Below are 16,158 nucleotides of genomic sequence, written 5' to 3' on the forward strand. Positions count from 1 at the left end.
CAGCCAGAGATAAAGAATTCACATCAACGTTTTCCACTCACACAAGCAGTCGACGTTGACCAGCAGCTATGTCAGCAGGGAAAAGCCTACGACAAAATCTTCCACCCACATATGATCATGAGCTACACGGAGAGGAGGGGCTTGGGTGTCTGATGTCAAATATGTTTGCGTGAGGGAGACAGAGACTGTTAGAGAGAGAGAGAGAGAGAGAGAGAGAGAGCGAGAGACGTGGGACTGGCCAAGGGTCAACTGTCCCCTTTGACTCCCCCTGACAGAGGGCCTGGAACCCAGTACAGCTAAAATCTCAAAATATTGATGGATTGCAATAGTGATGAAAAAATGAGAACGAATGCACTCAGTAATGCACAATAATATCTTATGTAACAATATTTACAGTGTGTCATCTGTAAAGACATAAGGTCCAGTTCATGTCTAATCTAGTGTTATGAAATCTAACAGCACTTTCAGGTGCAAAAACCATAATGCACCAAATTTCCAGTTTCCCGGAAATGAGATAAAATCATTATCACAATATTTAACAAAGTGCACACTGTTATTCAATTGTGTAAGCATAACCTCTGACATCTTTAGTCTGAATGTGTGACCCATTTAAAACCTTGGAGGAAGGCACACTGTGAAGCAACAGGCAGCTGTGCGCAGACAGGAGCTGACACAATGTGGTCTGCTTTGAGTGTGTGTTCCTCCTCCTTGAGGAAATACACACAGAACGAAACCTTACTAATGGTCCACATCTAAACGACATTCATATTGTTTCAGTTTGTCTGAAAAGAAAAAAAAAAAAGAGGCATCCACTCATTCCATCGCAGTTTTTTGGTCTTTCAAAGGAGTGCGTGTGTGTAGAAGCAGGAGTCACTCAGTGGACTTCAATAAGTTGCCTGTTTGGCCTGCACAACAAAAAAGGGCAGGAAGTTCTCCTCTTCTCTTTTGTAGAATATTGTTTTTCCAACTCGAGGAAGAGGGAGGCAGCTGAGAAAGCAAGGACAGTTGATTTCTTGTAGGCTCCAGGGCGGAGCCGGGGGATGAAACGCGGTGCAGAGGGGGGGGGGGGGTAAATGCCAGCACCCTGCCGTGCATCTGGCATGAAGGCCTTTTGACTCCCGTTGCCATGTTACTGGGCGTCGGTTGCAGGTATTCTCTCCCTCGGGCTCACGGATGGAGGGGGGGGACTCTTGTTATATGAGGTGGAGAGGGAAGGTTGAGAGAAAGGTGGAGGGAGGGGGGGTAGAGGGTCTGGTCCGGCGCACGGCAAGTGGTGCTCAGAGTTGGTGCTGTCTACCTGTCTCTCCGTCTTCTGCCTGAAGTGATAACAAGGTTAGAGCAAATGAAACCACGAAGCACCCCTCTCTCCCCGGCGCCTCTTCCTGCCGGACGGCACGTAGCTCGGAGGGATTCAATCTGTCACTGTCACATTTATATTAACCGGATCTAGTTATGTTAATGAGATTGTGTGGCGTTCAAACATTAAAACCTCTTTCAGGAAGCGTTGTTGTTATGGTTTTTCTCAACTTGTCTCGGGCTTCAATAATGAAGCGTGGTTTTTTCCGAAAGCAGTGACTCACACGTGGAAGTCACGGGAGAGATGCGCGTAAGCAGCAGCCGCAGTAGCAGAGACAGGAGAGCTGAACGGGGAGTGAGAACACACCCGGGAGCGCTTCTTCACTCATTTATGAAGGCAAATGTGGAAACGGTGACAAGGAAGGGAAGGTAGCGAACAGGTTTGTGTTTGTGTGCGTTGGCAGGTGTAGTTTACTGTTCATGCAGATGAGTTTCCTTTGCTCGATCTAGATATTTAAACCCTGATACCCAACTTAATCGAATGTTTCCCACTGTTTACGTGTGTGATATTTAACTTTTGTGTCCTTCTCTGCAGTGATATAGATCTTATAATGTGCTGTTTTTATGTATTGACCTAACCCTCCGCTAAATGTCAAGCGGCATGGGAACTGTTGCATGTTTAAGCTGTGAATGATTTGTTTACACTTGGGTTGGCTACTAGTAAAAGAGCAAATGTGGTAGCTGAATATTAATACGAGCCGAGCAAATACTGCACCCTTCCATGATGGGCATACACACCTCCAGCGCTCTCTGAAAACAAACATGAATTTAGCCTTCAGTTTCTAAAGTGAAAACACTGTTGTAAAGTGTTGTATCACTCCCCAACACTGAGAGACATACACAAGACCTTCCTGGTTTCCACTGTGATTTTTGTCCATCAGTGGTGGCAAATGACAAAATATTTGGAGAAAATTTCACCCAGGCTTTGAAAAAACAAGAGAGCCCCCCCCAGGGGTACACATCTGACTTCAATTCCACTTCTTGTCAGGTGCATACAAACCTGAGGGGCACATACGGAAAAAGGAACAAACAAACACCAAAAGAGAGAGAAAAGCACTGAGATGCTCTAAGAAACAAGGTGGTTTTTCCACGAATAAATAACTTTTCATTTCTCCAAACCTGAACCAGTTGTAAACAAATAATTTCAAATGAACTCATAACAAATATAGAATGTATGTAGTATATTTATTCTTTGTTAATTACTTTGAAACTATTCGTTTACAACGGATGCATATGTTATCAAATATAATATATCATCGGTCATATTGCACGAGCCTATTTCTCACATATTTTCACATCTAAGCTTGCACAAACTACACCATGCCAAGTCCTTGTTTGTGTAAACACACCTTGCACTAGACTCCCTTATTCTGACTTTGAAGATTTTTCTCCTTTTTTAAGGTGATTCAAATAATTAAGGTAATAAAAACGACATTATAACATCGCTGCAATGAAACCTTTTGTATTTACACCAAACGTTATTCTGAATATGTTCCACAAATAAAAATAAAATAATGTTCCACCTTCCCCACCTTTTTGATATTCAAAGTGCTGTTCAGCCCGAAGATGCTGGATTGCGTGTGCTAAGTTATACTGGACTTCTCGGTCTTGGCCTTTTCTCCAGTCTGTCAATAAAGTGGTTGCTTGTTTTGTCCAGTTTAGATGACAAAACAAGCAGGAATATTAACCTTGCTGGTCTATTTTTGTCCTTAACCTTTGACCTTCACTTTTGCCTACATAGTTGTTCCACAGGGCAAATAAAACCCAGTCTTAACCCTTTGTGTGTTGCACCGTAGCTTTGATTATTTAAATATGAATTTGTGCTTATGTATCATGCATCTAGGAAACAAATTACACATATTGACATAGCAGGGGTGAATCCTCTCTGGCATGTTGCAGGGAATAACGTTGACTGCTGATAGCAGGGCCAGACTGACCTATTGTGACTCTAAAACCAGAAGTACCGCGGTAAATAAATTCCACATGTCCGTTGCTTATCATATTGTATGTAGCATGGATCCAAAGGTGCTGACTAAGACTGGGGAGCAGGTGATCTGAATAGCTTTAGGGAAAGATCTTTCGCACTGGATTATCTCTGTATACAGTGATCTAGATTTTGTCAGCTTTTAGCTTATGCTATATTTATAGATGATAATGCGCTACCTGTTTTTTAAACCGGTGTGCTGCGTCTCAACATGCTGCTGGTGTTATTGGGGTGATAAGTCGAAGTTAAACGAGCCTCAGTGCATTTGCATTCAGAGTTTTTACCTTGCATTATCCATGGGACTAAGCTGAGGTGCTTTGGGAGTATTTAGCGTTCTGCCGCGCTGTGCTTGTAGGAATTATTACCAGGACTCTGTGTTTTGCATTTCCCTTGTTAGACAGCGCGAGAGAGGAGACTACAGAGAGGGCGAGCGAGAGTGGAGGGAGAGGGGCGAGAGGTAGAGGGAGCCCTGTGTTGTTGGCAACCACAGGCCTGCATCGGCCCAGTCTACAGAGACAGGCGCGCTTTGTCTCTAGCGTCAATTGCAGCTTAAACAAACAGGTGTGATGCAAGACAAACACACCGGCGCTCTTCAAAGCGGAGACAGGAAGGGACGCCGAGCGAGGGGGAGTGAAGCAATAGTGGCGGCGGTGGCAATGGGCAGTCAAGGGGAGACGAGTGAACGCGGGGAGTTGATCCAAAGTGTTATTCTTCTGCTGAACGTAATGAAAATACGGTGGAGTTTACATAACTTTCCCTCCTCTTAAACTTCGGTAGGTGTCAGCCCTTTTATTTTCTTCATTTGAGCTTTCACAGTTTAAAAAATAAATTGGTCCTTGTTGGGTTTTTTTCCTCACCTCCACTAAAAATGTTCTCTCTCTCGTTCACTCTAATGCTGACAGCCTCTTACCTTCTCCACTGCTTCATCACACTTTCCCTCTCTCCCTCCCTCGCTTTTTCTCTCGCTCCGTGGCATTGTCACTTGAATCAGAAGTTGAGTGCCGGCTAAGTGAAGGGGTACACAGTGTGTCTGCAGGCCTGAGTGCTGCTGCACTGCCTTGCTGCCTTTCTCCACAGAGCCTTGATTCGGCCCCTGCAGATACGGGACCCGGGGTTTTGCCCCCCCCCCCCCCCCCCAGCACCCCCCCCAGCCCCCCCCTGCCTGCCTGCCTGCCTGATGAGCAGCATCTCTAATCCCTACAGATGTTAACCCTTGAAGCTTCTTTTCTTTACCATCATCTCCACTCTGCTGATCAGGCACTCACTCAGTCATTTCTTTTTTTCGCTCCCATTTTAATGATGTCTTGTTGCCCTCGTCTGCCAGAAAACCTTAAAACTCAGCTTCTTCATACATGTCTGGCGGGAATTGTTGCTCTTCCTCTCTGCCATTCGCGTCTGGCACATTGGATTGAAAACGTCACAAATCTCCGAGGGATATGACAAACAACATATGCTAATTTGAACGTGCCAATAGGATTAGTATGAAGAGTGTTAACGATCTGAACGGCATGCATGAAACGGAAATGTGTTTAATAAAGTGACCATAAACTGTGCTTTTAAATTTGTTCATCTTGATTTAATTTGAGTGATTATCCTTAGAGACTCGTAGACTGCCAAAGAAGTTCATTCATGCCAGATTCTGGTAAGTCACGGGCCAGTTGTGTGTGTGTGTCAAAGAGCTTCAGATGATATGTACTTGTTGCAGTCAGGTTGGGATCAGAGAGGAGGATGTCGACATAAGACAAATAAATAATATAATAATTATATAAATATGTAATTAATCTATAGGTGGGTGTGTAAGGAGTGGGAACGGGTGGTGGGAGCGTATAATTCCAATTCAGGCATGACCGCCACATGAGGTAGGCAGCAAAGACAATGCGCAGCTTGATGCAGGACCCAGGGTCGACTCAGCCCTTCAATTATCCTCATTATTACAGTATGTCCTCATTTTGCAGACACTCTCACCTGCAGTGATATATCTTAGACCTAAGATTAGACTTGCTATGAAGACATGGTGCGTTATACAACCCCGAGCATTACTCATCGCAACCATAACACAGACAAAATAGCAGGCAGTAAAACAACAAGCATAGATCACAGGCCTAATTGACGTGCTAATGCAAAGCATCATCCAAACAGACGGATGGGGAGAAGGTAAGGCTTTCATTTTCACACATCCCAGGCTCTTTGGCTCTGTAGAGGTTATTTTAGTGGATGTATATGAGATATAATGATACGTCAGTGAGATCTGCTGGGACAAGAGGAGCAGGTAGTGCAGTAGAGCAGAGGGCTGATTTATGAGCAGGATAAATGATGCGGTGGGTGTCTGCCTGTGTAATAGCACTGTGCTCTGCACACCGTACTCTCACTCAGCTGTAGTTTATAGTGTGATGTGTGATGGGGATAAATGTCAGCTTGGCTTATCTAAGAAGATCCGATATGACTTTTAACTGGCTCCTCTCAAACACTTTTCAAATGAAAAACTGTTGAGGACACATCGGCAGAAACGAGAAGCGAGATTATGAAAAATGTTCACATTGTTCGTAACAAGTGTGCGACTGCACAACAAGGTTTCATCAGCTGCTACTTTTAACTTGCCATCATGGTTTCTCTCATCTGGCAGTGGGCTTAGCTATTTTGTGATAGCAAGCAAATTCACTGAAGCAAGATTTATTTCTTTGATATTCGTGAGATTAAACATACGAGTTGGGATGACAAATGAAACCAGCCCCTACCAGAGGCTGCCGCTGTGTGTTGTTGAACAGTTAAAGCAATTATTCTTTGAAAGTTGCCGTGTTTCCTTTTCAATTAGTTTGGCTATAAATGAAAATCCCCCCCACCATGGAAGACGCTCAGCCAAAAGAGGCTTATTTGCTTTTGTATGTATGTGGCAATATTGAAACAGTGAGGGTTAAAAAAAGTAGAGTCCTGTTGCTCGCTCTGAGCATGATCTTAAAAGAATGCACATTATCCCTGCACTCATTGTGCAGTGCTTAGCAGTTACCCTCGGGCTGTTATATTCCAAGTGTATACACAACACTGAATCCTCGGATGCTTGGCAGGACGTTGGCCAAAGTTTTGAGTGAAAACAGGCCGTGCCATTATGAAACCGGAGATGAAGTCCCTAAGACGTGGCTGACATGAGACCTTCATCTTTAATATACCGCAACAGGTTAAACGTGAAGAAACCACTCTTCTGTCGAGTGTTTTTCGAGCTGTTTGAATGAATGATGCTAGCTCGTGTGCTCCTAGGAAGGTCGGGCAACAAAGCTTCTAGTGGATAGAAACTGTGGAGATTGCACATCCACCCAGAAAGAGAGCAGATATTGAAGCTGTGGTTTTGAATGGTGTATTGACAATATGTAGGGGAAGGTTTGTGGTTTCCCTGGGGGGAGGGGGGGATGTGAGGATAAGCAGGTGTGACTGTGATGATTTCTGTTTTTCCTCTACCCGGGCCTTGCCCCTGAGACCACATAGTCCTCCGACAATGGGCGATCGGCTGTAGATTCATTTTTTCCGTTCAAAATAACGCTCTAGAATAAAGAATAGAATAAAGAAATACTTTCAAAGATAAGCTGGTCCATCACTGCTCCCACCCCAGCAACAGAACACCCTTGTACACCTCCTGAAGGACAGTGTTGCTTGATGCCATGACCATAAAGGTGATAATTCAAATTCGTCCTTCTCTCCCTGCTAGGGCTGCTCGATTATGGAAAAAAATCATAATCACGATTATTTTGGACAATATCAAAATCACGATTATTTAAACGATTATTAATATGTTCCCTTATTCTGAAGTCTATGCTGTATTTTTTTTAATCCCTTCCGGTTCCGGTAAACAGCGATGACGGCTGCGTGTCTTATCCTCCGTGAAACCAGGATATTGGTGCCTGGTTATTCAAACCTTTAATGATGGCAACCCTAACACTCTATGACCGACTGACCGGCGCGGGGGAAATGCGGGTCCGATCTGACCGGTCTGACCAGCCAGGCGGGAGCGCGCTTGAGAATAGAGCTGCGTGGCGGGGCCGCTACATGATGTGCTGCTGCCCTCCCTGCTTTTCCACTCGCGCTGTTTTTTGCAGCGCCAATCACCACACACACAACTCGCCTTCTTCACCTTACTGCTGCTTGAGAGTGATAGCCAGTCAGCTGGGCCGCTTAATGCTTTGGGGGAAGGACTGAATTTCGATCCGCATCTCTTAAAAAAAAAGAGCCAAATAATCGTTTCAGCTCGATTATAGTAGTTTGGAGATCGTTTGACCCCATAATCGTAATCACGATTAAATTGCGATTAATCGAGCAGCCCTACTCCCTGCCCACAATTGTCATTTTATTACTGTGTTTTTAGGTTACCAAAGGTGTGGGGAGTGCATTTGGGTATAAATATTTGGCAAAGCCCCCCCCCCCAACCCCTCTCAAATCGCCTGCCGCACACACCACTCTCTGTGACTAGAGGGGAGGATAAAGAGCATGTTTAACGTATAATCCACTCCTGCCGTTATTTGTACGGTAGTATTGAAATTAAAATCAGTGGTTGCCAAACACTGCAGATGACCTGGTTGGTTTGGTTTTCTTGCAGTTTTGCTCACTAATGTCTATGCCTTGGCCTCCCTCACGCATCCTGCTAATGAGAAAATGCGCTGTTGTCTTTGTTTACCGAGCCAGTCTGTCTGTCGGGCCGCAGCCCTTCACATTGTTTGAATATAAACAGGAGTGAAATTATTAGCTCCCTTGGAGTGGTTCTGCTCAACAGGATCTTACAGCGTGAAGGGTGACCTAGAGCTCTGTGCATACCGTACTGTACATATGGTTAGTACACCCCCCCATACAGTAATTGATTGCTGGAAAATACACTCAATGATTTATGGCTTTAATCACTTCTGTGAAATGCAAAATAACTAGAGGAATCCAACTATGTAATGTCTGATGTCAAAAGTAATGGAGCTAATGTTTGCCTTTTTTTGTGTTGTGGTGTTGAAAATCAATACTGTTTAAGCCCACTTGTAATATACATCAAACTTTCTCGGCACCAGTGGTTAGGAAGGAGAAGTGTATTTGAGGTTGAGACCAAATGTGTTTGATGACAGTTTCAACACAAACTCGCATGATTGGTTTTTCTCTCCATATTGATCAACATGTACACACAAACCACAAATTGAGAGTCATCTCACACGGGATAGACTGCACTGTCAGAATGAAGTGTTGGAGTCTGCCATCTCAAGGAAACTGGGGACTTAGGATTTAAAATCGTTAATAATTTCTGCAACTTGTTTTTGCATGGAGATGCCTCATTTCGAATGCGCCAGACTTATTGGAGAGGAAATTTGCTTGTCAAGATTGTATCAGCTTTCTTTTAATATACTGTATATCCACAGTTGTTTCTCCAGGAAATTGCTGTTTTATTTATTTATTATGTATTTATTGGTTTATTAGATTTAATATAATTCGAAAATGAAAAGCCTTTCATGCCATGTGACAGACCACAACAGAATTCCCTTTTCCCTATTGTATAGTCACTAGAGATGAGCTATAGATAATGGGCAAGAATTTGATTTCCAGACGCGAAGGCCTTGACTGATCTGCAACTTAATTGTGAGGCAAAGACGATAAGAAATGCCAACTTTTGGCAGTGACCCTCAAATCTGCTTTGCCAGCAAATCCTAAGTCTGATCTTGAAACTTAATCAGTATGGCACAACAGGGCCCAAAGTCCTGTGCTCAGAGGCAAATTCTGTTCCATACTGAGGCTGAAAAATGTGGAATTATACATTCTAGGTTAACTTTCTGTTTTCATGTCGACAGTTTTTCATTCGTGGCTAGAAGCTTAATGTCAAGCCTTCCACCGTCAGTCTGTGAAGCACCACATGGAGGAATTATGAGGTAGTGAAGCTGTAAAAAAAAAACAGAAGCAGGCTCAATGTGAGAAAACCCATTCACAGTTCTCTTATGTTGATAAAAAATATTGATGTTCAATGCAAGGGTCTCAATAACATTAGGCAAGAGGGATTAAGAGTAATCTAATGACATAACACAGTGTTGATATTTTATATATATATATATATATATCATTCTTTTTTTATTGCAAATACATATAGCAGCATTCTTTCAAGCTTCTTTGCTCTAGTCTACTATTTTATGCCATTTACTTTCATATCCTCCAGGGTGGCACCCTAACTGTCAGGTCACAGTCAGTGTGAAAAAAAATACTTCTTAGCTGTTTTGTGTCATTGCTGAGAATCAATATGGTGACTGTCATCATGCGGAATATTCAATATTTCAAGAGATATGGGCAAAGTAAAGGACCAGCCAGTGTGCCCAGCTTGTATGCTCATAGGACCACATTGTGACACAAAGTGTTATGCAGGCATATTTTAAGGTTAGCAAGTTAATAGTTAAGAAGCTAAAACCTAATCGAGAAGGAGAATTTGTGAAGGAGCCTTGTTGCTGCGGCAGAACTACTCAATACTTATTTAACACTGGTGTTTGAATTAGAATGAGGCAGTAAATGATAGAACTTTAACCATGTGAGTTCTATCATTTAAATATGAACATCTCCACAGTAGTATCTCCAGAGACCATCATCACCACCACTGGTTTGGCTTAGCCCAATCGTAATTCTGATTTTGTTTAGTGAACAATAAAACTCATGGACCTTCAAGTTATATAAGCATAGACAATCCTTTGCTCTTTCCAACATTTGGGGTTAATTATGTTGTATCCCAACTGTTACACATTCCTTCCCGCTCTCATGTCTATTGACATTTAATGTTATCAAGACTTTTTGAACGTTTTTTGAATCATTTCAAACTGTAATGGATCAAACACAAAAACGTACACTGCATTGTGCATGTCTGTCTACATGCATGTGTAAATATGTGCTGTGGACGTGCAGTGAAGTGGTCGGGTGACAACAAATGAGGTTGAATGTAAATTGCTTTTTTATTATATTATCTGCAGTGTCCTGTTTTTATCCCACATGGTTTGTACAATTTCCCTGGAGGGGTAATTAAATTGCCTTGTACTTGCATAGACATTCAAGTTCTTTCTTATTAGCCATGATAAATGTTAACAAATTGTCCAGATTTCTTTATCTATATAACTAGAATACGTTGTTTCTTTCCTTCTTATTTCAATTTTAAGATAACCACATAGTTTTAGTAGCATTAGCAGTGATCTAATTACTCTGACACAGCTTCTCGCTCAGTTAGAAACCATCAGCAAAATTACCTGAGGAGTTTGATTTATTAAGTTGCCAAGATACTCCTGTTCTCCTGGTCACTGAAGTCAAATCTCAGAATCCAGGTTATGCCAGACGCTGTTATGATACCCAGTAATGCCACCAAGAGAACAGACTTTATGGCTCAGTTTCTTGCTTCACTGCTCGGGCTTTTTTTTTATTGACACAGACAACATCAGCCAAGCAATAATAATTTTGTGACCTAAACTGAAAATTGTACATCTTTATGGGGCTGTGTTGTTTGATACTTCCATCCACATCCGATGTTAAAGTCCTTTCTCAGAGCAGGTCTCAATCTGGTCTTCTCTGTACCGGAGTCTCTCTTCATTTCGTTAGTTGATTCATTTACATGACAGATGTCCTCATGCATGCTGCAGAGAGCCCAGGGGTGCACTGCAGCTGAACGCCACCTGTGGTGTGAGTTTGTTATTTGAACCTTTGGTCTAGAGTTCCCGTTCTGCCCTTCTCATGAGCCCTCACTGCTCACCCCGGACGTTACAGTCCTCACACTGGGTCTCATGGCACTGTTTAATTTGAGAAACCCCTTGAATTCTTACACCTGGCTCAAAGAACGCATTCAGATGTCATAGTACCTGCCGGCATATAATTGTTAACTGCTTTCTGATTTGTTGGCCAGACTCAAAAGAGCTTTTTTATGTGTGGCGACACACACAACTGTCAGAAACCCTGGGTCATTTTAGTTCTAACACCTCGCTGTTGATTTGGATGAAAATCACAATCATTTTCACTCCTATATAGACATTGCTTTCATCCTTGACAGGACAGTTAGTGGCATATAAATAAGATTGCAGTGCAAACATATAATCTGCCTACAGATAACTCACACAATGTGATCTGAGCTGATTGCACATTTCTTGGCACTGGCAGTTATGTACTTCTGTTTTATGAAAGCTTATATATTCACAATAGTGACTGACACTACATGTCACACATCAGTATCTCTCACCAAAACAAATCATCTGCTACACCATCCCCCCTCATGCCATGTACTCAGCAAGGTCTTCCCTTATACAGTCTATGGGTATAGACCAATACAACTGGCCCCTAAAATAAGAATAGAAACACAAATGAGTGACGTTGTACCCTATGTACCGCGGACTGACAACAAAACAACAACAATCCAAGTAGCTTTGTTTGGTTAATATGTGTTTTATAACTTATTGAACTGCTTGAAGGCTCGAGCTCAGCCCACTCAGCCAGCTCACATGGGGTCTAGCAGCTAGCTATCCTGGCTGTGTTAAGGCCATATATTATATAAAAATAAGGTGCAACTTCAGGGTTTCTTATTAAACAGCGCCATGGAGGGCAGGTACATTACAGTGTTTGTGTGTTCCCAGAAAACCATTTGGAAAAAGGGGTGAAAAGTAGTGGGTCCAGCCAGCTGTTCATATTTACATCACGGCCAATCAGTGCTTGAGCAGATGAAAGCTGTCACTACAGCAGTGGTTTGACCCAGGAATAAAGCCAATTGTACCTTTTCACACGGAACACAAAAAACAGATGTTAAGTGGGCGTTAGTGGGTTTTTTGAATTATGAAAAGGAGCCTTCGTTGTTGGCCTTATTTGTTCACAGGGACATTACTTGACTGTGCTGTTTCATTGGATAAACCTGGGCAGGGCCGGACTCCTATGCACCAACATGCAAACGTTTCTAGATTAACACATACCTGTACCAGCTAACAAAATAAAGAACAAAGAACTTCAGATCACACACTCTAAGTTTGACTCCCCATTATTCCACCATATTGTACACTAATGTATAAAATCTTCAGTATATAACCCAAGAAACAGGTTGAAATTTCACTCACTTGCTACAAATGAGCAGTGAAAAATAACCAATTGAGCAGTACTATAAAAAACATCAAAGGGCCAGAGGGACTAGTCATTATACAACTCGTGGAGCAGCAGGGAGACACATCTGAGGGCTTCTCCTCTTGTCACAGAACTGAGGCTACAATGTGCAACCATACTCCTTGTTCTGTAACAATCCCACTTTGACCTGTGCAGGCTCATGGGGCTAAAACCAAACCAAAAAAAGCAGCATTGTGAGACAGGTTAACCTTGGTAGCCAAACCAGGGAAGGAGAGACGGACGTGCTAGTGTTTCCAGATAGCCTTCTTTGGCTATGTTTTGATTCTGTTGCTAAGACAAAATTTGCTGAGTGGATTCACCGCTCCTCCCTCGAATGGGGAGGCATTACAGAGATGAATGGACTGATTGATTAAGCATGCACCCTCAATTTTATGCAGCACAGCAGATATCAAAGGGTGAGTGACAAAGCCAATAGGTAGCCCCACATGAACATTTCAATGTGAATATGTTTATGAGTATTTGTACATGTACAGGTGCATATGAGGGACGTTCGGATCAGGCAAATCATATTGACTTTGGCTATTATTTTGTTTGGCATGCACACACACCAGTTTTTTAGTTTTTATTAACAACAGACTTAATCATAAGCCACGAGGAGGCTTTAAGCAGTTGTGCAGCTATTAGCATTCTCCAAGCTTCTCGGAGAGTCTCTCATTCACAGCGGCCTGTAAACTGGTGTGATGTGTGAATCAGACGTTTCCCTCCCGAGGATTTGGAGCTTGATGTACTGATGATACATCTATTACAAAACCCTTAACTGATGATCAGATCCTGCAGCGATGTCAGTGGATCTCTTGAGCATCCATATGAGTAAACGGTTAATGAGCGGATTGAGATTCAAGTCTGTGTCTTTTTAAGTACGCTTAATTACACCCCACGCTCTTTTAAAAAAGTTACAGCAGTTCGAGTTACTCCATTTCCATCTGATGGTATGATCCAAGGAGGGACACGGCCAGTCGTCTCATCCTGACAAATGACCAATGAACGCTGCGTATTGGCTCGGGACACGGGTGAACTTGCACCGCACAAAAGACACCAGTCTGTCCCCCTTCCCGCTAGGTGAGGTCTATTAATGTAATGGCTGCATCCCTCCAGGGGGTTGATGAAGCCGTGCCCTCCATGTATTTCCAGAAGAGCGAGTAGCAGAGCCGGCGCACCGTGTGTGCTTCGCCGCTGCCTCGACGCCCAGCCTCCCTCCCCTGGTTTGCTTCATCAGCTACCTCTCTGCAATCTCAGAGCTTCAAAGCTCCTTATTGTCCTTTCCCACATGAAGTCAAAATCACTTATTTTCATGAGTCATCCCTCCCTGCCTCTTGATAGAATTTTTGCTGTATGTTATCTTTTCCCCTCTTCCTCCGCTTTCTCGCTGTTTATTTACACACAACTAGGGCTGCTGTTTTCTGAAGTGTTCCCAATGATAATGACAGCAGCAAGATAAGAGTTATTTTTAGGACGTTGTGTTTGCATTTTTGCAGACTACTGTGGTGGTGGTGGTGGTGGTGGTGGTGGGTTGCGTACATTCCATTCTGACACTGTTTAATGATATATTTATTCATACCCATATAGGACAGTAAACATTTTCTAAGTCAGCACAGAACTTTATGGTGATTTATTTAATGACCATAAATATTGACTCAAAGGTTTTCGGTCACCGGGCGTCAAGGGCAACGGAAGCAACCACAAAACGAGTTCTGATCATCCTCTCTTTCAAACCATATTTGCACAGCGGCGGCTCTCTCATCTCCCAGCTTCCGTCTTTCACTTCTGCAAAGCTTCATTTGTAAAACAGATGTATTTTAATCTGTCTTGTCCTCCAACCGAAAAGAAAGAAAGCAGACAATAATTACATCCTGTTTAGACCCCCTGAAAGAGACACATTTGATAGGTGAGTCCCAAAGCTGTTAAGTATCCTTTAAAGCTACAGGCAAACAGAGTGGGTGCGGTGGGAATAACACGAGGCCCTACTGTGGTGCAGTCATCACCAACACTACTTAATCGAGCCAATTCAACCGGGCTATTCTAGGACACAATGGAGAGGAAAGTGCAAAAGTGGGCTGTGTTAATTGAGTGTGTGGGCTGGGTGATTTTTTTAAATTGCCGTGTTAATTGTTCTTTAAGGAATGGGTCCCCAACTAGTGCACTCGGCTGTGGCTTGTTGTGCTACCCAGGGCACGGATGGCAGCGGCTATTAGGAGGGCTGTAGGAGCAGCTCTCGCTTAAGTGTCGTCAGTTAGGTTCTTTATTTACTGGTCCTTTCAAACCAACAAGGAGGAACACATGTAAATGTATTTATTTTATGGTAACATGACTCGAGCTTTGTCTCTATCAACTTGCAAATACACAGTGGCTCAGTCACTTAATTAGGGAACTTGACTGAGCTATTTGTTCATTAATTTTATCAACTTTTGACCTCCAGGGCATAACACTGTTGGCCAGCCAGGAGCAGCTACTGTATAATTATAAGCAATTGCTTTTCTGCTTGTCCAGCAGAGCAGGATGGGAATCCCATCCCCCTCACACATGGAATACCCACTCTCATACTGTACAAACTGTCTGTAGTCTGTTCTTCACCGAGGAAGGTAAAAACTGAGCTGCCCTTCTTACTGACTGCCTAGAATTCCCCGCTCTATATGCAAATAAACATTATTTCTATCTAAGAAAACAAAATTACGTTTTTTTCACCCAGTTCTAGTTTACAGATGTGCTTGATGACAATATGTGTGTGTGTGTGTGGCTGTGTGTGTGTGTGTGTGTGTGTGTGTGTGTTTGCCGACACGAGCAGGAGAGAAAGAGAGTGGGGGGAGTCAGTAGGGACCAAATGAATGAACGTGCGTAGCTATAGAAGCCAAAAATTATGTTAAACTGTAGCAGGTCAGAGACGTCAGCTGAGTAGGTGGTCCTTCATATGTGGCCCAGGATGCATTCGTGTTCACACAACAAAAGGAATGTAGCCACATGCTTCCCAGGACACCTTCTAATGTGGTCTGAGTGAGCGGCTCCCAGGACACATCTGGGTGCATTCAGATTCATACTATGCTGACCACTGTGATCCGATCACTGAGGACGGATGTTTATACCAGATCTGAAAACAGTCTGTGTTGTTCTGTCACAGCTGGACATGGCAGTTGTGATCACAGTAAATGTCTGTTACATATCAGTACTGGCTTGGTGTTGTTATTTTGCCTGTTGTTGGTGAAGTATCACTTAATTTACCTTTTATAAGAGTTAGCAGATTGTCTAATTAGCCGTCGATAGTTTCTTGGTAGATCCCCCCCCCCCTCTCTCTACTTATGTTTATAATCCACAACATGATGCTTTCGATTAGCAAGCAGCCATTGGTAAGCTTACTATTTGTTCCTGCAACAAATTCCACTGCCTCTCGTCACGTGGCCACTAAAGTGTGTAAAGTGTTTGACAATATTATTTTTATGAACAATGGTGTTGACTGTAATGTCTCCTTAGGTCCAGTGAACAACATTAGAATAGAAAATGTCCTCAGGGAAGTGTCCTTGTGAACTCTGCTCCACAGATGGCCTAGCCATGGAAAAAGAGTTATATATAGAAAGTGTGGGTGATGCTGGTAGCCCTGGTGCCAGCAAGCGCTGCATTTGTGTCTTAAAGCCACCCGCCACCTATGAATGATTAACTCCCACAGACCCAGTGCAGCACCTAAGAAAAACAGACAC

The 16,158-nt window shown here is 43.0% G+C and overlaps 1 protein-coding gene across 9 annotated transcripts in view; it reads left to right on the forward strand.

Moving 5' to 3' along the window:
* Positions 1-16,158, forward strand: part of msi2b (musashi RNA-binding protein 2b) — a 241,950-nt gene that overhangs the window by 31,329 nt on the left and 194,463 nt on the right. The window contains exon 1 of one of the 9 annotated variants that reach the window (XM_062407107.1): positions 3,785-4,113. The exons of the other annotated variants lie outside the window; for them this stretch is intronic. The gene's annotated coding sequence lies outside the window, so the exon portion shown is untranslated. Of the gene's footprint in view, positions 1-3,784; positions 4,114-16,158 lie in introns of those variants that run through there. 9 annotated transcript variants of the gene reach the window in all.

The sequence above is a fragment of the Platichthys flesus genome, chromosome 15 (genome assembly GCF_949316205.1).
Source record: "Platichthys flesus chromosome 15, fPlaFle2.1, whole genome shotgun sequence".
Lineage (NCBI taxonomy): Eukaryota > Metazoa > Chordata > Actinopteri > Pleuronectiformes > Pleuronectidae > Platichthys > Platichthys flesus.